At 40.2% G+C, this 21,817-nt stretch overlaps 1 protein-coding gene across 5 annotated transcripts in view; it reads left to right on the top strand.

The window, feature by feature from the left end:
* The window catches only part of LOC111866636, a 350,737-nt gene that overhangs the window by 227,265 nt on the left and 101,655 nt on the right, over positions 1-21,817 (top strand). The window lies entirely within an intron of this gene.

Genomic DNA, 21,817 nt, shown 5'->3' with positions numbered 1-21,817 from the left:
ACATTTTCTTAGTGACCACGATAACGAAGAAGAGGTGAAGTGAGTAAAAAAATAAGAGGTAAAGCTATCACTGTAACAGAATATGGAGGCCCATAGGGTTGTGAGATGTCGAGGCTCCTGCATTTTCTAGATATCGGCTCATAGATGGCGGTAAATTTGTCAGGCTTACGCTCCGGCTGCCCTTTCCCCGCCACGAAGATTCCTGCTACTCCTTTCTTCTAGAGGCTGAATCGACCCCAAGGCCATAATGCACCTGGAATGATTAGTTCAATTTTAGAATCCAATCACCTCATCGGGAATCGAACCTGCGACCTACCATCTTATATCATAGTGCCTGAACCAATTACATTACCGCGTGTCTCGTTAAATAGTCCCTGAATCACTGAACCAAGAAGACGTAAAGGGGAGTGGAGGTATAGCTCCATCATTCTTAACCTCGGTTCTAGATGGAAATGAATGCGGTGCTTCACGTCCTGACCGCTTCATTCTCGGCAAAAGGGCCTCCGGTTCGTATTGGGTTGGAGACTGGGTGGCCTCCCATAATAATGAAGTAATGTTGTTTAATAGGTTGTTGCCTCCAATAATTGTAATGAAGATTCTTCTGTACTGGCCATGCTGATATAGTGTTAGATGAAGCGAACTTCAATTTTATGATTTACGATTTCTCAGCAACCACGACCTGGGAATCAACACTACTCAGTACTGTAGAACACAATTCATTCTTTTGCTTATATGATCTCTGTATCCGCCAGCTTGTCTTGCTATCAGATTGCTTCCTACAAGCTGATTGTATTCCTGTCACAAACCCGATCCGGACATCACAAACATGAAAGGTGTTAGATATTGCATGCAAAGCATTGCATTACCCCATGCAGTCTCTTGTTGCTTGATATCGCCTCGAGGATTGTGGCAGAAACCAATCCTTATGAACGAGGGACGGTAGCAGATATTGCATGTTCTGTATAGAATAACATTTTTATACATTGCTGAGATTTCGAAGGTGAAATTTTGATTCAAATTCCCCCACCCTTGGGTACACAGTATGTAAATCATATAAGCTGCACAACAGTGATCACAAAGGCTGAAATAACTTATCAGACAGCTTAGTGTTTCCTAGATAAAAATTTAATCTGAAGTTCCATGGGGCCTAAAATTGATAAAATCTTCTCCTGTAATCAGTCCTGTTGGTTAAATTTCTCGACGTTTCAGGGACCATCTATCTCATCATTAGGGTCTGTTCAGTTCAGATGGTCCCTGAAACGTCCGTGATTTTTAGCGAACTGACGCTGCTGAGAGCCCGAGGAAACTTTATTAGCTAATAAGTTAACCGTTTCCTATTGATGCACCTGAAGATTAAAATATTCAAAATTCCATATTCGTCAATTGTTCTACATGGGCATGGAACTTGTGTATAGCTCCTAATCCAACAGCATAAAGCGAAATCTTTTGAGAAACACGTGGAATGTAAATAAGTCTAAGAAGGAGGAACTGAAATTTGGTAATGAAGTTGTGTTTGTGTTTAAGCATTAAGACAGGAAGACTCATTGGAGAATAAATTATTAATGTCGGCATGTTTTTTTCACTTTCAAGTATGGGCCAATTCATACCTGAATTGAGGATAATGGATAAATTACACAATAAAAATATAAGGCTGCTCTTTCTTAGACGTTGTTAGAGTGATCAAATTAAGGATAGTGTGGTGGGTGGTACATATAGTACGCATGAGGTTCTTATATTCTGTAACTTGTGTATTTAACAATGCTATCAGTATCTGGAGGGGCACCCGGTAGCGTAGTTGATTGAGGCACTTTGCTACAAGCCGGGAGGTTGCGGGTTCAAGTCCCGATGAGGTCATTGGATTTTTTTCAATTGACTTAATCCTTACCCGCGCTATGGCCCTGGGGTCTACTCAGCCTCTAACAGAAATGAGTACCAAGAATCTTCCTGGGGCTAAAGGCGGCTGGCCCGTAAGGCTGACAAACTTACCGCCATCTGTGAGCCGATTGTTTAGAGAAAATGTGGGAACCTCACCGTCTCACAACCCTATGGGCCTCCACGGCCTGTTACAGGGATACCTTTACTTTTTATATTTTTTTACTTATCAGTATCTGGATTATATAGCTTCAATATAGGGGTGTTAGAAATGAATTCAAATTCTTAATCAGAAAACCCAAAACAACACTGCCACTTTAAATACCAGTAACATAATATTAAATTGTACTTTTATGATGTTATTTGGTCTGATGATGTATACACAACTGTGCTGGCTTTGGATATGATTAATTACAATCCAAAAGTTAATCTTCTCGAGAATCTATTACTGGTCCACAGCAAAATATTCCCTCCAGGTCTTCTTACTAATAGACGGTATGCCATGGTACCTTCGGCAAATGCATATTAATGTACATAATGTGTATGCTTGTATGCAAGTCCTTTTGTGCCAGTTGTTAAATTACAAACACGCACACACTGATGGCCATGGAGTCTGTGCACACAAAGTTTCAAGTGGGCACTAATTATCATGTTTGTATTTTCTACTCTGTGAACAATAAATAATGGTATTGTGGTTCCTGTACGCCCTACACATCTACAAATTTACCACGTAGAAAATGTGGGAGCATGGAGAGGAACGCTTGAATCTAACCTTCAACTAAGTATAACTTCACCGCTCCTCTGAAGGGCTTGGTGAGTTTCACGTTCCAACAGAGCAACCCTCGGGCACAGTCACCGGTAGTCCGTTACCGACCAATCCCTCGTAGTCTGCTGTTAGGCATATGGGCAGGTCCCATTGTCATTCTGGACGCGATATACATTAAATTACTATCGTCCCTATTGGGAATTAAACTCCACTCGTAACTCGTCCATTTTATGACTGATACATCATTGCATACCCACGTTAAATTGATATTTCGGGCTTGCTAATACCAGGTAACTAATTAACTTAGTAACTAATTGTGTGAAGCAGTGTCATGCATGAGAATTTCGTAATAGCTCACTAGATCAATATACTCCTCAACTCTTATGAAACCCATACTTGAATGAATGTATAAGGGGTGGGTCCACTTGGCCCTTGCACCGCGATCACAGTGATAAACCCATACTTTACTTACTCATGAAACTGAGCCCTTCTTGAGGAGCCGCCAATTCTGCAGCTACTGAAGAATTTCCGAGCATTTTATGGAACACAAAGATTTATTACCATATTCACAAGGGTCCTCAATCCAATTCGTACCATCCCATCCTATCTCTGTAAGATCCATTTTAATATTGTCCACCCACCTACGCCTTGGTTTCCCAGTGGTCACTTCTGGCTTTCCCACCAATATCCTATATGCATTACTCTTCTCCCATATTCATGCTACGTATGGAACCCATAGATTTATTATCTTGTTCAAAAGAGCACGGACTCTGTCTTCATTCAGAATAATTCAGTCCAAACCCTCATATCATATTTCTTTTTTTAACACCAGTTTTAATGTTATCGCCTCGTGGATTTTGCAAGCGACCGCCTTCCTCTCGGGTTTTCCTACTGCGATGCTGTAAACATTTCTCGTCTCCCCAGACGTACAACACGCTTTGACCTCCTGGTTCTCATTCATTTCACCACCGTACTTGCCGAAGAGAGTAAATTATGAAGCTCCGCACAGTGTGCTTTTATTCAGGCCTCTAATAGTTTCTGCCTCTTACGTTCAAACAGCCTCATTCATATCATGTTCATTAGACCAAATTTCGTGTCCATAGAAATCAACATGCAAAATTATAGTAGACATTCTCAGAATTTAATTCACTTTTGCGTCTCAGTGAAAGTAATTTAAAAATGTTAGTGTCAACATATGGATTCTTCCACGTTTTCGAGGTATTATTAGCTCCGTGTTAAGATTTTGTATTGCATTCTGGTGACGAGAGATAAACATGCACTTAGTTTGCACTGTCGTTTGCTTTTTTACATTCCCCGTACAGACTGATAGTGATTTGCTTTTTGTTTATTCTAATCATGTCATCTCAGAGTAATGTAACATAGGTCAGAAGTTATGCCTTAATATAAATTGCAACCATTCGTTCTTATGAGGAACCTTTACATTTGTGTAATCTTAAGAAAAGCATGGAAAGATTTAGTGCTGAAATTATGTCTGGTTAATGTATTCAGGTTAATTGTAGTTCCGAGGTATACATGCTTGTGCTTGTATTCAGGTCATGCACATGAAATATTAATTTATGTGGTGGAAAAATAAAACAAGGAAATTTGCTTGCATCAGCATTACTACTTGAGAACAAACCATGAACTAGGTGCATCAGCAAAGTGACTACATCCTAGACGTGAAATGCCGCGTGCCGCGCCACGTATCCAAATTATTCAAAAGGAACATTGAGACTCAACGCTGAATTTCTCATTTGTTTTAACATGTAATATCCTCATGGGGGGACGCGATAGCATATTGGTTGAGGCACTATGCTACAAGCCGAAAGGTCGCGGGATCGAATCCCAATGACGTGGATTTTTCAATTTACCTAATCCTTCCAGCCGCACTATAGCCCTGAGGTCGACTCAGCCTCTAACAAAACGAGTACCAGGAATCTTCCTGGGGGGTAAAAGGCGGCCGGCGCGTAGGGCTGACAACCTTATCGCCATCTATGAGCCGATTGTCTAGAAAATGTGGGATCCTCAATATCTCACAACCCTACGGGCCTCCACGGCCTGTTACAGGGATAGCGTTTATATCCTTTTATTACCTGGTTGATGTAAAAAGCGTGTTTATCCCTTTCACATATCTCTTCGTCTATGTATAAGGTTTGTTGGGAGTGACGACATATGTTTTCCAGTGTTTCTTAGTGTACTGAACACTTTTCCGGCTGCCCAGATGATTTTAATTATGGAGTTGAAAGTCTTTGGAAAGAAGCGGCCTTACACGGTTTAATGCAACTCAGAGAATATGCATTGAGAGACAGAGAAAAATCGAAACCTCCCATATATGGATCAGAGTTGTCACCACTCAACCTCGAGATTCTCATATTCCTTAACGGAATAATTTATGTAATTACGAGCGGAGGTAATGGCATTTACCTCAAGTCCGTATTTCAGATTTAAGGCGCAGCAACTTATGAAAGTGGCAATAAAATGCTTCACTTAAGAGCGGAGTTGAAGAATCGAATCTCGGCTAGCATGACCAGAAACAGACTGGAGCCACACAGCAGCCTGATGTCGAGCTCTGTCTGTCTTGACTTATAGACCTGTGCCTGAAATGGTGTAGTGCCTGAACCTTGTGAACACAGCAATGAATCTTCGCGTTTCATAAAATCCCGGGAATTAATTGACCAGCTGAACCATTATAAGCTCTTCAAGAAGGATTGTACTTCAGCGGGCTAACTAATCACAGCATTAATTCGCGCAAATATGCCTGCAAACTATCAACTGAAAAGATAAATTTTGGAGTTTCTAATTCTTAATTCAGTAGAAATATGGTATCAATGAGAAAAATATAATTTTACAATAATTTAGCCTGATTCTGTTAGCAATGCACATTTCTAGTCTGCCTGTACACTGGGTAAAGGATTTTTTTCCAGCCGAATTATGTATGTAATTTTATATATTTCTGTGTTCCCACACTGAAGTACATACCTGACGATGGCCCATCTAAAGCGTGCTACTTCTTATCCAGAATAATATAAAAAATCTCTTCCGGGGGTGTAGCCCATACATTAAATTGAGACATTTATTACTCCGCAGAAGAGAATATTTTAATTTGTGAGTATGTGCATCTAATACTGAGGTTGGTTAACCATTGAATCAGTGTTATTTCTACAGTTCGGGACTGTCATATTCTTTACCACCTGTAGTCCGGCAGCGCCCGTGTCGCGGCATCACCTATTGCCCGAACCACCCATGACTCGGCACTACCCATGGCTCGGTACTACCCATGCCTCGGCACTACCCATGGCTCGGCACTACCCATGGCTCGGCACTACCCATGCCTCGGCACTACCCATGCCTCGGCACTACCCATGCCTCGGCACTACCCATGGCTCGGCACTACCCATGGCTCGGCACTACCCATGCCTCGGCACTACCCATGCCTCGGCACTACCCATGACTCGGCACTACCCATGCCTCGGTACTACCCATGCCTCGGCACTACCCATGGCTCGGCACTACCCATGACTCGGCACTACCCATGCCTCGGTACTACCCATGCCTCGGTACTACCCATGGCTCGGCACTACCCATGCCTCGGCACTACCCATGACTCGGCACTACCCATGGCTCAGCATGAATTTAGTTTGCAGTGAAGTACCCACACCTAAAATAAACTACTTAGTATTTATCGTTATCTGTCACCTTTTTATGTTCAGTCTACTTACTTTCTTGTACCAATAAATTAAAACTTTGTAACGGCACTAATACATTATATTGCAATGACGCATTTGAATATTTTGGTACCGTAATATATTGGTCACTTCTGGTTCGGAAAATATCTGTTCCGATTCGGGCCTGGTCTCAAGTCTACCAGATTTGAAAGTTCGCACCCGTATAAGTACCGCCTGCTTTAACATTCAAAATATTTTTTATTTTGGCCTCTGATTGTATTTATTGGTTTCATACGAGTCACAGAAAAAATAACGAATTAACCAGTTGGTTCTGTTAATGATGACAGAGTATATTTTTTTTTCGAAGTATTAGCTGAATTTTATTTCTTTTCAAATTAACATTATGTTTCAAAGCGTTGTATATTGCACAAATACAATCACTGTAGATTCAGACTACATCTGCTTTACCAGATATAAGTTAAACATTTTGTACCGTTACCNCCGTGTTTGTAAGTGAAAATGGGGCGCCATAAAATTTTTCGGTATTCTCATCTACATAGAAAATTTCACATGTCTGTCTTCAGTGGCTCACTAGTTACCTCCGTCGAAAAACAAAAGGTGCCTACACAATTCTTACATCCACCATATTGTTACTTTTTACATTCTACAAAATTAGCTGACACAAAAGCTACATAATACCACATAAATTTTCAAAGCCATCCACTAGGGCGACAGTGTCCTTGCCATTCAAAATTTGGCATTGCTGCTCTACTTGTATTATTGATAATGAATTAAAAAGTACTAACAGCCATACGGGACTTATTTTCTTGCTGAATTTAGTAACAATCTTTCACTTCAGAACTGGGACATGGACATGCGCTTGTAGTGACCCATATAATCGTGTTATGTTTCATTTTAGAATAAGGGAACTAGTGTAGTAACAATAAACCAATCAGCTCTTCTCCAAGTATAATTAGAATGATCAGGTCAAGGAAGATGAGGTGGGCAGGTCATGTAGCACGAATGGGGGAGACGAGGAATGCGTATAGGATATTGGTGTGAAAGCCGGAAACGGAAGAGACCACAGGGACGACCAAGGCGTAGGTTGTTGGACAATATTAGAATGGATCTTAGAGAGATAGGATGGGATGGTATGGATTCGATAGATCTGACTCAGGATAGGGACCAGTGGAGGGCTCTTGTGAACACGGTGATGAACCTTCGGGTTCCATAAAATGCTGGGAAATTCTTGAGTAGCTCCAGAATTGGCGGCTAAGAAGGGCTCAGCTCCATGAGTAAGTAAGTAACAATAAACCAATCATTTGTGCTATCTGAGAAAGCAGTTATAATACGGAAAGGTATTATAAATGATTTCGATCAAAGTATATTATTATATTTTCGAAACAGTTACAGATACAATCGCAACAAAACTTTGAAATAGTAACGTTTTCACTGACAACATTGACTAACATACCATCCGCAAGTGGCGCTGTGATCACTATCAAAGGAAAATGGCGTCTCAGGTGCAAACGGCTTGACGAGAACGGACCCATTCCTTGACCCCTAGATCTCCGGACATTTCTCTATGCTGCTTATACCTGTGGGGATAAGGGAAGGACCAGGCGTACCAACCTCCTATTCTACTGTTCCTTCGAGAGTTCCGGAAGTGAAATTCACAGACCGTAGCAAGCTCCGCCGAGTCACAGCTGCAGGGTACATGGGAGGAATTCAAATATGGCGCTGACGTTTGCAGAGCAACTGATCGAACACATATCGAATGACTCTAGATAAACTCTATGAGTTTCCATGCTGCTTTCAAGTTGCTTCATGTTTGTATCTGTAACCGTTTAGAAAATACAATTCCTTACCACTCAAATAATATTAATAGTGTTATATTTTAGCGTCCTGTTGCACTGATTTAAGTCCATGATTTATTTAAACCGTCTTGCAGTGCATACACTCATCTATCTCCTTCTCTCACTCGCACTACATGTTTCGGCATAATAATGCCATCTTCAGGTGCTTACTCATCCACGCCAAACTAGTTCATTGCATGCTTTGTCCTCACATTAAAATAACTAAAATATATATCTATCATATATATTGACAAATGCCGAACGTTAATTTTAATAGCACTGCATATTTATATGAATTATTTAACTGCCACTTACTCGTATTTTCAACAAGATGATATAGTTGTGTCTTTGAGATTCTGATGACAGCGACTATGAAGATATCTTCTTGAATGTGACGCCGTATAGTCCAGTAAAATTTTACTGACTTTTGGATTAATATTGGTAAAACGTTACCACACTACACGGCATCATATCCGGAAAATATTAGTGGAGTCCGGGGTTAGTAGTGGCAAATTTGTCGCATTTTGTGCGAGCATCACATGTATGGAAATAACAGCGATGCACAATATTGACGACATAATTTATCTTAAAAGTAATAGTTTCATATGAACCCCGTAATTCATTTTAATAAATATTTGCAGTCTTTTATAATTGTTCATATTGTAAAACTGTGCACCAGTACAGGATGTGCTGGTACACTTCATGGGGATAATTGTTACGTTACTGTCTTACAGCAATGAGAATGCACCTTTAAATTCTGTTGTATTTATCTGATTAAAATCCCGTGTAATTAAATTAGTTTCCATATTTGAATTAATAATATGTGTAGCATTTAATTTGAGCTGGATAAAAATACAAACGCAGATTTTAGACTTACTTTGGCTTATTAAGGATCCAATCACCTACCCACCTAACCACCTACCCACCTAACCACCTATCTTCGTTCCTATTATTCCCACTTGGAGAGTCTTTGGACTCCTTGAATAGGGGATCAGCCCGACGCAAGGCCGTTAGCGGCACAGAACAACGCGAGCACGGAATAAATGCATGCCTTGATAGAGATCGAAGATATTTCAGGTCTTAGAATGCGCGGCCTCTCTGATCGGCTCAGGATATGTAATATAGGATGTTCCATTCAAACCTCCCACATTTTATCAGATCTTAGAACAGAAAGTATGAATGGTAGGAAAATGAATCTATGGGAGATACAAGAAGAACTCAAAAAATTTTATTTGACACACTAATACACCTCTACATATGCTCCATTGGTAGCACGAACAGTATCCAATCTGCATTCAATTTCTTGCCACGTTCTTTCCAACATGTCCATTGGTACAGTAGCAATCGTTTCACGGATGGACCCTCGTAAATCTTGGAGGTCATTCACTGGAGGCACGAACACACGGCCCTTCACGTAACCCCAGAGGAAGAAATGGAGCGGAGTGAGGTCCGGTGAACGCGATGGCCACCGAATTGGTCCGCCACGTCCAATCCAGCGATCTTGGAAGGTGGCATTGAAGGACCTCCGAACATCCAGACCCCAATGTGGGGGACTTCATCTTGTTTGAAGATTATGTTAGGTTGCAGATCGGCTATCTGAGGATACAGGAACTGTTCTAACATGTCAAGGTATACGCGGCCAGATACTATAGCTGCACCAAAGAAAAACGGAAATAAAATTCTTTGAATGTTTCTTTCATCTGGTGTTAATTATAATCCATAATTTACCACAGTTTATTCGCAGTGATTGATTAAAATGTGGGAGGTTTGAACGGGACAGACTGTATTATCCAAAGCGAATACAGCTACCACATCACGTCAATCTACAGACGTAAGATTGTCATTGTCGTCATCAGAGTTACACTTGCTACAAACGTAGAAGTCACTGAATCTGGAACAGCTGTCGTGAGCCCATTTATTGCATGTATTTCACTGGAACCAAATTGTGGGGGCTCTCCACATTGGGTTAGGTTTCACATATTCAATGAAAAAAGATTCATCATCCTCTTCGAAGGAGTCAACTCTTCAAACATCCTTTCTTTGTTGTTTACTTTTTCGTGGCTTTCATTGGCTGTCACTGTATAAACTAATAGACTTGAAAGTATTCTGACGATGGTGTATGCTGTACAGAACAATTAGGCTTATTTTGAACTCTATCCATCTTCGGGGATATAGAAGACAACAAAACCACAACGTTTCGGAGTCTGTCTCCGTCCTCAGGTGTATGGGGCAGGATAAGCCTATTCAGTTGGGCCCGTTAGAAAGAGCTAGTCTCAATCACTGGACAAATCCCGGTCAGTAGAGAACAGCCTTTCTTGAGTAGGTTTATCCTGCACCATCCACCTGAGGACGGAGACAGATCCAGTCTCCGAAATTTTGTGGGTTTTTTTTGTCTTCTATATATCAGACGATGGATAGAGCCCAAAAAAGGCCCAATAGTTCTGTTCTATATAAACTATTAACAATTAACCGGCTTAGCGCGTGACCCTTACTTCAGCCTCTAATGCAGCCTTTACTGGAGCATCAACCAAAACAGCATTCAGTTTTGTGTTCTGCCTGCGAATCTCTCCAAGCGCTTCTGTTTTCGGAAAATGTCTCTGACTTCAAGAGGACTTCCACAGTGCCGATTGCTAGCTTAAGATGAATGCCCCGTGTTAAGCCTGGTGCTGAAGGCTGACTCTTAACATCTCAAATTGAGTTTGAAATGCGAAAATCTGAGAGTCGGAAATTTTCAAAGTTTTATTATCTTGAAATGGTCAGTTACAGCAGAAGGCGGGAAATCCTAGTATGTAAATATGTCTTGTGTTAAGCGGCCATATCCTGTTACAAAATGAAATCTTGATATTCTCTGGTGCGAATGCATTTGGTAGCGACTATTGCACTAATGTGATGTGTACATTATCAGAGTCAGAGTCAGAGTCACGTTACCACTGACGGTCAGTCAGTCTGTCTGTCTTGGTGTCGAGCCACAGCTGGGGCTCATGACCAGATACCACATTATCATAGTTCTTCATGATGAATTTATAACCATGCGTCAGACGCATGCGCGGACCCCATAGAAAACAGTCTCTCTATTGTTGAGGCTTGTTTACTGAGCCGTTGCTTAGCAATTGTTATACATGTGACAATAATTTTGGAAGATTCTGTATCTGTAGTACTGTAACAGCGGATACACTGATGTTACATAACTATTCAGGGAGTAACAGAGTAAATACTTACTTCCAAACGGCTTGCGTTGCTGAGAATACCAGCAGAATGTCACTATTTTATTTTATATCTTCATGCAAAGTTATAATTCAGCTGGCGGGTTTCCAAACTAGGCCAACGAGGTCAGAAGACATGTACGTTTTTCTTTCACTGACGAGGCCACAAACCAAAGTTCCTTAAGTAAGAAATCCCTATACAAAGACGTATGTCTCCTTCGTGCCTTCGAACACTTCAGACGGAGCCGCTTTTTGCTTTCATGTGGAAGGCAGCAAGTCCAGAATCACGTACGGCTTGAGTTCAAGTGTTTTTTTTTTCGAATGGCAATTAAATGTAAGGTTAAAGAGCGTTGAAATAAGTTAGGTCTATAGAATAATGTTCAAAGTTTTCCATGCCCCGATTTCATGCATTTGTGCACAGAAATGTTCAAGTTGCCTTAACGTTTTCATCGATAATTAGCGTTCACTGAATCAGAAGATGNTTGGTTATTCATTTTTAATATGCAAGTTAATAAAGTACAAAATAAACTTGGCATGAAATGCTTCTATTAAAAGAAATCTGTCTTCTAATGATGATTTATGATTTCAAAACATTTCTTATAATTTCTATGAACTAGATGCTGGAAATGCTTGTTCTAGGGAGCAGACGTTGGGTGGAGTTTGTTTATCTTGCAGATAGTCTTACATATATATATATATATATTTCCGTCATAGAAAGAAATTTCCGACGCATTTCAAATGCTCCATTTCTCACTGTGCCTTGACTTTCCTATGTTCGCTTTCTGTACCAGCTAGTTCGCGCAAAAGTTGGAAGGAAATGGACGCATGTGAGTTTGACAGATGTTAGAGGTAGACCTGAGCTGCCGGACCCCTGAATGCCGGCTGCCTGCCTCGCTCGAGATTTAGGTTTGGGGAATGGACATATGTATAAGCCCATATCACCTCTAGTGCTCCCTCTACCTCTTTCCACTGCTACCATCAGTCCCATTGGTCCTACGTCGTTACGTCTGTCCGTCTACTGTCTGTCCAGTCCTTCCTTCTCCTGCACACTTTACCGAATCCTCTTCCATTACACGAGGAAGAAAGCGAAGTAGTCAGAAAGCAGAGAGATAAAATACAAGAGATCAATAGGCAAGAGAATTGATTCTTGAAGTGCAGGACAAATGTAAAGCTAAACTTATTCATTTCGGTTGACTAGTTTTATCAGCGTCTCTTTTGCGTTTTTCTTTTCACCGTCCTCTTTCCTTCAGTTCAACATGACGTGTCGTGTCGACTGTTCGGTAGCGTAGCCATATCGCGACATAGTGACAATACAGACAGTTCAGTGACTGAAGAATGTACACACATGCACACACGAGATAATCTAAGTGAAATGAAAAAAAGTGTATGGCATTACGAATGGCGAAGCAGAGTTAGTCTCTACCGTACAGAATTATCGACTGAACTGCAGGGAAAATGTGCAACACGCTTGGTGGAGCAAGCATCCAGCAAGCAACAAAGGCATACTCATTTTTATGTTTGTAAACGTTAAAAAACATGCGACATGGAGATTACGTGTAAATGTGGATTGTAAAAAACAGAGGATCAAGACATAATTCAGATGGCTTAGAACAGGGTTTAGTATCGGGTATTTGTGGCTGTACGTAATGGAATTACAGATTCCATAAAATGAGAGAACATTTCACAAGCGGAACAGTAATATACGTTAATAAATCAAGAAATATCCTAACTGGGGATCCAGAATTTTTTCGGCCTGGCGGCAGTACCGTCTCATTGTGTTCTATATATATGCTTACTTACTTACTCATGGAGCTGAGCTCATCCGGAGGAGCCGCCAATTGTGCAGCTACTCAAGAATTTCCCAGCATTTTATGGAACCCGAAGGTTCATTACCGTGTTCACAAGAGCCCTCCACTGGTCCCTATCCTGAACCAGATCAATCCAATCCATACCATCCCATCCTATTTCTCTAAGATCCATTTTTATGTTGTTCACCGACCTACGCCTTGGTGTTCCCAGTGGTCTCTTTCCTTCTGGCTTTCCCAACAATATCCCATTCGCATTCCTCGTCTCCCCCATTCGTGCTACATGAACTGCCCACCTCATCCTCCTTGACTTTATCATTCTAATTATACTTGGAGAAGAGTACAAGTTATAAAGCTCCTCATTGTGCAGTTTTCTCCAACCTCCTGTCACTTCATGCCCCTTTTGTCCAAATTTTCTCCTCAACAATCTATTATCAAACACCCTCAGTCTATGTTCCTACCTTAATGTCAGAGACCAAGTTTCACACCCATACAGAACCACAGGCAAAATTATAGTTTTGTATATTCTAATTTTTATGTTTTTGGACAACACACGAGAAGAAAAAAGTTCTGGACTCAATGGTAGCAAGCATCACCGAGTTCAATCTCCTCTTAATTTCCTCCTGAATCAGGTTTCGATCTTCTATCGTTGTTCCCAAATATCTGAACTGTGCCACACTTTCAAAACATCTGTTTCCTCTCTTTATGTCGTGATTTTGCCCTGCATTTTGGTGACGAGACAGTAACATATACTTGGTTTTGTCTGTGTTTACTTCTAGACCTACCTCTTTACTTGCGTAATTTAAAGTTTGTGTCTTTTTCTCTATGACATCTACATTATAACCCAGTAGATTCACATCATCGGCATAAGCCAATAGCTGATGTGTCCCGTTTAATTTCAGTCCCACCTCGTTTCCCTGGACTTTCCTAATGGCATATTCTAAATTTGAAAAGGAGTGGCGATAAAGCATCTCCTTTTCTTAGATAATTCTGGATAGGAAATTTACCAGACAAATATTTACCTACACGGACTTTACTATACATTTCGTTTAAACACATTTTAATCAACCTAACTAGTTTCAAGGGTATTCCAAACTCTATTAGAATATTGTACGATAATTCCCTCCTAACTGTACTCTCTCATTGTACTCCCATTTTTTCTCAAATATCTGACGAATGCAAAAGATCTGATCTCTAGTTGATCTGTTACGTCGAAATCCACACTGATGATCCCCAATTATTTCATCTATATACGGACTTCACCTTGAAAGATGAATATTGAAGAAAATTTTATATGAAGTTGATAGCAGTGATATCCCCCGATAATTACTACAGTCAGTTTTATCACCCTTCTTGTGAACTGGTACAGTAATAGACTCCTGCCACTGATCAGGCAATTTTCCTTATGCCAAATAGAAGTAATTAGATTGTGGATCTTAGAACGTAATATTTCACCTCCTGCCTGAATAAGTTCTGCCGGAATTTGGCCACTACCTGGCGAATGATACCGTTTCAATTTTTCAATAGCACTTTCAACCTCAAAGGCGCTTGGATCAGGTATTAATGGCTCAACTGTATGGATTTCTGTCTGCCTAACATCACTGACCCTATGTACATTCAATAAATGAGAGATGTAGTTCCTCCACCTATTCAAAATGTTGTGGGAGTCTGCAAGCAGATCACCATTCTCATCCTTCACTAAGTTACTGCTAGGCTGGTAACCCCTCTTAAAGTCATTTATTCCTCTATATAGGTCTCTAATATTCTTGTTCTTACTGTTCAATGAAAGCTCATCAATTTTGTCTTTCAGATATTCCCGCTTTTTGTTCCTGAAATGCCTGCTGGTTTCACGTCTTATATTGTTCAGATTATCCCTTGGATCCTGTAACCATTGAAATTTGTCCTGCGTTCTTTGATCTATTAATTTTGAGCATCCTTCATCGAACCATGGCTAATGCTTCTTCGGTTCACAATAACCTAGACTCTCTTTGGCAGACATTTTTATATTCTCTCTAATAGTTGCCCAAGCTTTATTAACATCCACCTCAGTTTCCAAGTTTTCCAAAGACGCAAACCTATTTGAGATTTCAACACAGTACTGCTCTTTACCCTCTACCTCATTTAATTTCTTGAGATTGAAATTCTCCATATGAACTCTGTGTGTTGCTTGTTTGCTCACTGCCAGTTTTTCCCTAACCTTTGCCACCACCAGGTAGTGGTCAGTATCACAATCTGCTGCCTTGAATGATCGGACATCAAGTATACTTGAGTGCCGTCTCCTATCTATCAAAATATGGTCTATTTGATTGTGTATCTTCCAATCAGGAGATGCCCAAGTAAATTTATGGATGTTACGATGTGGGAACATTGTACTTTTGACAGTAAGTGGCAAAGTGATGTGGCAAAGTTTACTACTCTAACTCCATTATCATTACTAATTTCATGCAAACTCTGATTCCCAAATGTTGATTGAAAATGTCTTCCTTCCCTACTTTGGCATAGAAATCGCCTAACAAAATTTTAATAGGGTACTTCCGGAGGTGGGTTCCTGTCACCACGGCATGGCGCGTCCTCAGGTTGCGGATGGAGGAGACGCCCTCCAGTTTTGGATGGAAGCTGCGAATATATTGGATAAGCAGTCGCGGCCAGCCGATTAGGGGTGCTCCACCAGCTTGGGATTTTGGCTTGGGGCTAACAACTCCTCACCGTAAAAATAATTACGAGTAATGTTACGAAAATGAACACAAAGCCTCGGACCTGGACGGATTCCTTGAAAAAACGACCTAAGCTAAAGAAAATGGATATGAGATTTGGCACTTGGAATGTTCTAAATTTGTGTAGGTTTGTGGCAGAATAAATCTTAAAATATAAGTTAGATTTAGCGGGAGTAGAGGAGGGCAGATGGGATGGAGGTGGCATCGCACCAACAGGAGACTATACATTTCTCTATGGAAAGGGGAATGAAAATCAAATTAGGTNGTAAGTGGTTTTTTCAGATTGCTCTTTATTGTGAGCCCTCTCACCCACCGCGCCCTGCTGTCTCAGTTGGTATATTTCTTTTGGTTTCGAATCAACTCTACCCTCCTCCTTTTTTTCGCATGGCATTTTCATATCTCTTGGATCTCAGTTTTACTGATGTATTTGTATTATCACTATTAGGTAGGCATTTTGGAGTCTCTTGTATGATATTTTTTTTCATTGTCTCTCCTCTTGTTTTAGATCCAGATTCTCTTTTTAATGAGCGTTTTGCTTATGAATGTGGCATTGTTTCCTTTCAAAATGTTATTTGAAGTGACTTCTTGCACTAAGAGGAGTATAACATGATATAGTATATAACTCATACACTTCATGTTAAGTGTGTACACTAATAATTACTTCCAGAAATAAAATACAAACCAAAATGAAAGTTCAAACTTCCATCAGTGTTAGATCTCATGTGTTGTTTCAGTCGTAAGTAGTTGCAACAACTACCGCAAGAAATCCCTTGTGGTCTTCGTAACTCCATAAACTTAATCCAGATAGTGTAATTGTGAACCCTATTATTGCAATGTAATTAGTTACTTACTTTTTCCACTGGTCCCTATCATGAGCCAGATCAATCCAATCCATACCATCCCATAGGAAATTTCAGTAGCCTCTGTGTATTGTCACGTATACGGGGTAGGCGTGACTAATAATTGTGTGTTCTAGATTTGATGATTGGATTTATTGGTGCTCAAGAATTTCCCAGCATTTATGGAACCCTAAAGTTCATTACTGTGTTCACAAGAGCCCTCAACTGGTCCCTATCCTGAACCAGATCAATCCAATCCATACCACCCCATCCTGTGTCTCTAATATCCATTCTATTATTGTCTGCCCACGTACATCTTGCTCTTCCTAGTGATCTCTTTCCTTCTGGCTTTCCCACAAATATTCTATATGCATTCCTCTTCTCACCCATTCGTGCTACATGCCCTGCCAACCTAATCCTCCTTGACTAGATCATTCTAATTATACTTGGAGAAGAGTACAAGTTATGAAGCTGATGAATTAGTATAATTATAAATTATACTCTGTTCGAAATATTTACGGATGTCATGTAAATAAATCATCAGCGACAGGCAGTACCGAGTTTGCTTCTTATTAGCTTCCAGACCGGAGAAATATTCTTCGCATGTTACACACGTTGCTTCTGATGACTGCAGCATTAGCACGTTAAGACACAACGGATATCGGATTCTAAGGAGTTCTGACAATGGTGCATAATGCTCAGAATTGCTGGGATTTTGGACTTCCTCCATCGTCCGGTATTCTAGAAAGTAGAAAACACAGCGTTTCGAGAACTGAACCTGTTTCCGTCCTCAGTTGTGTGGAGACACCTAGTCTATTGGATCCCTGAGAAGAAGTGATTGCGGTTAGCGCTTTCTAAGAGATCCAACAGAGTAGTTGTTTCTTCTCAACACCTGAGGACAGAAACAGATCCAATTTCCGAAACATGTTGTTTTCTAATTTCTAGAATACCGGACGATGGACGAAGTTAAAAACCCAGCAATTTTGACAAAGGATATTGCTGAATAGTCAGCGAATTTTAAACTGTGCTTTGCACTTGCCCTGACACCTGCCTCCCCTTTCTTTACCCATACTTCGTAGACATTCCAAATAAAGCATAATATGTCATAATTACAAAATACGTCGGTTTTTTCATTGCTTAGTTTCGAATTATATATATTCTTAACAGCTTAAAGTTACCAGACGTACCTTAAATATTTACGGCCTCACCAAGTTCGAATTTTTTAACGCGCGAAAAACAATATTGCTTCATACAGATTTCGTAGATCTGCTCCAAACCTCGTATAGTCCATGTTTTCAATATATTTGTTTCAGGCAGAGGGGAGATACTGCTATGAATATGCACCTACATTTAGCATATCTCAATTAAAATTTTCGTGTCACTGAAAAATCGTGGTGGGGAGGAAACTCCACAAGGAATAATTGTGTCACACAAGTAAACAGTTTCCTTACTATGTTAACCTGTGTAACCAGAGCCTTTGCGGAAACCCGTTTCGAAATATTTACAAGTGGTTATAAATACGCATTAATAGCTGAAAGTCAAAAGTACCTCAAGAAAATTAATTCGAATGTTCCAATAGTTAAAACAATTTATCATAATAGAAAAATGAACAATCAAAATGAAAAATGAAGTTTTCATAATGGTCCTATATCACAACGTTTAGCCTCCTTTCTTATTCGTTTTTCTTAACTTAATATAATTTTATTTAAACTTATTTTTGAAAAGTAAAACAACACGGCGGTCGTTCAAAATGTATCTTTAATTTTAGATTTTGTAATAGTTGGAAGTATTTGAGAGGAACTTGGCTTTATGTGTTATTTCGAGTATTTATTATATTGACTATATAAATTAATTTTCAAACGAATCAATACGGTGGCTGTTCTATAAAGGCAAACTATCACCTGACCGCTGGAGTCTGAATAAAATCACAATTGAAGAAAAGAAGAAAAAACGCTAAATATTAATAATATTAAATGTATATAAAAATTGTTTTTTCTATTCTTCTTTTTTAAGGGACGTCATCAAAAATAGTCTCAAACGACTTATAATTAAGACTGTGAGGATATATCTGACTGTCTCCCTGTAAAACTAGCTGATACTCATAGAAAAGCACACTGTGGCGCCCATGAACCATACTTTTGCACCCAGAAGCTATGTTCCAGCTTACACTATACACTTTTTGTGGTAATCAAAATGAAAGTATCTGGGCGCATTTGTTCACCGTTACAAACATAGGTAAATGGTGAGGTCATCAGCTCGTTGATTAATGCCGCTATATCTTATCACAAGGTTTATAAAACCTTCTACGAGAAGTCCATTGTAGTTTAGTCGGAATCGTAGTTTAACGGGTCGGTCGCTTTCCTGGGGTGAATGCGGTGTGGTGGTTCTGTGAAAGGTACAATAGGGGTGAGCCAGGATAAGTAATCATCATAAATATCTCGCGAGAGAGATGCAGTAGCTCAGTTACAATTCTTGTGAAAAATTTCAGGGAGTACGCCGAAGTTCATGAGAAAAATATACAAAAATAATCTTGCGTCAGAGTTATGAATCAAAAGTGCATTGTCAAGTAAAATATTTTGGCCAAGAATGGTTGCATCTGACGCTTGAAAATCAATAGACTGTATGTAATCAGTCAACAGGAAATTCAGATTAGTGGAAAACTCCCGTAGAAATTCCAGAGGAAATAAATTGTAAGATTTGAGGTGTGCGTGAGCGTGAGCAGGTGTTAACAGATTTCTAACTAACCTACTCACGCTGGTTCCTTGCTCGCGGATTTTATTCTCTTTTCTTCTACCCTGAAGATGGAGGCGATAAGTTCCCCCGAAACGTCGGTTAACACAATATCTATACGGCGCCACATCCCAGAAGACTGTTTTTTTTCAGGAAATAAATTGTTTCACATTGTTTGTAACCGTTCACTAGAATTAAGATTACTATAAATTGTGTTAATTAAGAACAATTAAGTCGAAACTATAACTTATGAGTAAGAAGTAACCAGTTACACACATTTTTGCATTCAGAAAGGGCCATAAACTCATTCTTGCTGTGTGCACATAATGTAGTACTCGCTACGCTTCGTGGAATTTTAGTGGTTTGAGCTACGGCGGCATATCTATGGAAATCTGAGATTTGACAGCTAGTGCAATCTGTAACTCAAGGATGAGCTACGGCGACATATCTATTGAAATCTGAGATATGACAGCTAGTGCAATCTCTAACTCAAGAATATGTGGGCCAGAGACTCACTCCAAGCTGATTATACATGAAGTACATGAAGATGCTGTCAGAAGTTGCAGCTGAGTGTTTAAGAGTTAAAATCGTGCAATAAATCCGTATCATTCGGAAATGTATTAAGTTTCTGGAGAGCCCATTCGCCAAATTACTCCTTTCCAAGATTCTGAAGTCTACGGACGCAAAGCTGCTTCACGCGTCACCGTCAGTCTTGTACCTTATTAATGTTTATACAAGTTCACTTAGTAAAAGAAGAAGTTTGCCAGAAATCCGAGCTGTACAAGAATAAACATACAATCAGTAAGTGATCACTTAGCGGCCTCCGTAGTCTAGGGGTAACGTTCCCACCTCATGACTCAAGGTACGCGGGTTCAAAAACCCGGCGGAGGTCGTGGAATTTTTAAGTGCGGAAAAATTCAGGGAACAAGTCCTCCGGGAGGGCCTTTAAGCCGTGGGTCCCGTGTCGTAGATTTACGGCACGTAAAAGAACCTCATGTCTTTAGACCTCTGAGCAAAATTAGGCCAAGTTTCCCGCCCAACTAATTTCCAGTTCCTCCGATAGATGGGGGAAGTATCAGGTACCACTGCCATAGGAGGGGGGACCTCTCTGACAGAAATGGACTAAAGTATTAGATACCACTGCCAAGTAGAGGGTAGAAACCTTGCTGGCAGAAAGGGACTAGGAACCCCTGCCAGAGGAGGGACGACCTCGCTGACAGAAAGGGACTAACTATTAGATACCACTGCCAGTAAGAAGTTGGAACCTCGCTGGCAGAAAGGGACTGATAGTAAGCACCAGTACCGGTAGGGTATGGAGACAGTGGAAATTAAAGGCGGACGCACAATGGACCAGTAACCGGTCTAAGTGCATGGGGAAGCCCACCCCCTCAATACGGAATACGGAAGTGATCACTTCAGCAAGTGAAGTGACTGATTCGGTATTAAATGCACAGTAAAAATAAATAAAATTATGTAAAGCTGATATGGTGTTCGTGCAAATTAGTCAGTGTAAGTTCTTCCCGTGCTGTCTGAGCGATTTCCTATACACCCTAAGGCATAATATCAGCTCTACCACATCCTGAGTAGACCGACACACCCGGATATTTCACATGAGCCGATCCTACCTCAATTATAAGCTACTTACATACGCTTACTGGCTCCAACAGTCACTACCTACATTCCCAAACACCTACCCGTTCTACAGCGAGGTCTCTAAAATGGCCGGAGCGACCGTCAAAATGAGATCGGGACTTAGCTGTGCAAGTTGAGAATTATTCTAAAAACGTGGAGCCGTCATAGAAGTGACTCACCAACAGCGGGGGGAGGGACGTTTAAATATTATGCTACACCCCATTTCTTCTTTTCCTTATTCTCTTTCATAACTTATACTTGGTTCCTGCTTTCTCGTTTAAAACAGTGAAGTACGTTACATCTTTTCTGAAGAATAATTTCGAACATAAAGCTGCCACTGTGTAAGTACATCAGAACTACCACGGAAGGAGAGCGAGAGAGCATGAATATCATTTTATATAATTTAGAATTATTAATTATTTTAAATGTCAAATTATTTTATCAGGAACGAATCTGTATTATTAAAATAAAAAACCTTAGACTCACATCTGTAAGGTCAGGTAAAGCCATCACTGTATCAGGTTATGGGGGTCCATAAGCGTGTAACGGGCTATGTAGTGTCACAGTAGAGCATAACAATTTATGGAGATCACAATATATACCTGATAATGGTCCTGTATGTCCGGAACTGTTCGCAAATTTACATGAAAATATGGACTAAATAGTGATTCGATCAATAACGCCCGAAGTTGCATTGAAGATTCTATTATATGTGAGTATATATATATATATATA

Source organism: Cryptotermes secundus, unplaced genomic scaffold, assembly GCF_002891405.2.
Source record: "Cryptotermes secundus unplaced genomic scaffold, Csec_1.0 scaffold967, whole genome shotgun sequence".
NCBI classification, from domain to species: domain Eukaryota; kingdom Metazoa; phylum Arthropoda; class Insecta; order Blattodea; family Kalotermitidae; genus Cryptotermes; species Cryptotermes secundus.
Note: the sequence above shows the minus strand (reverse complement) of the source record. Positions and strands in the feature narration are given on the sequence as shown.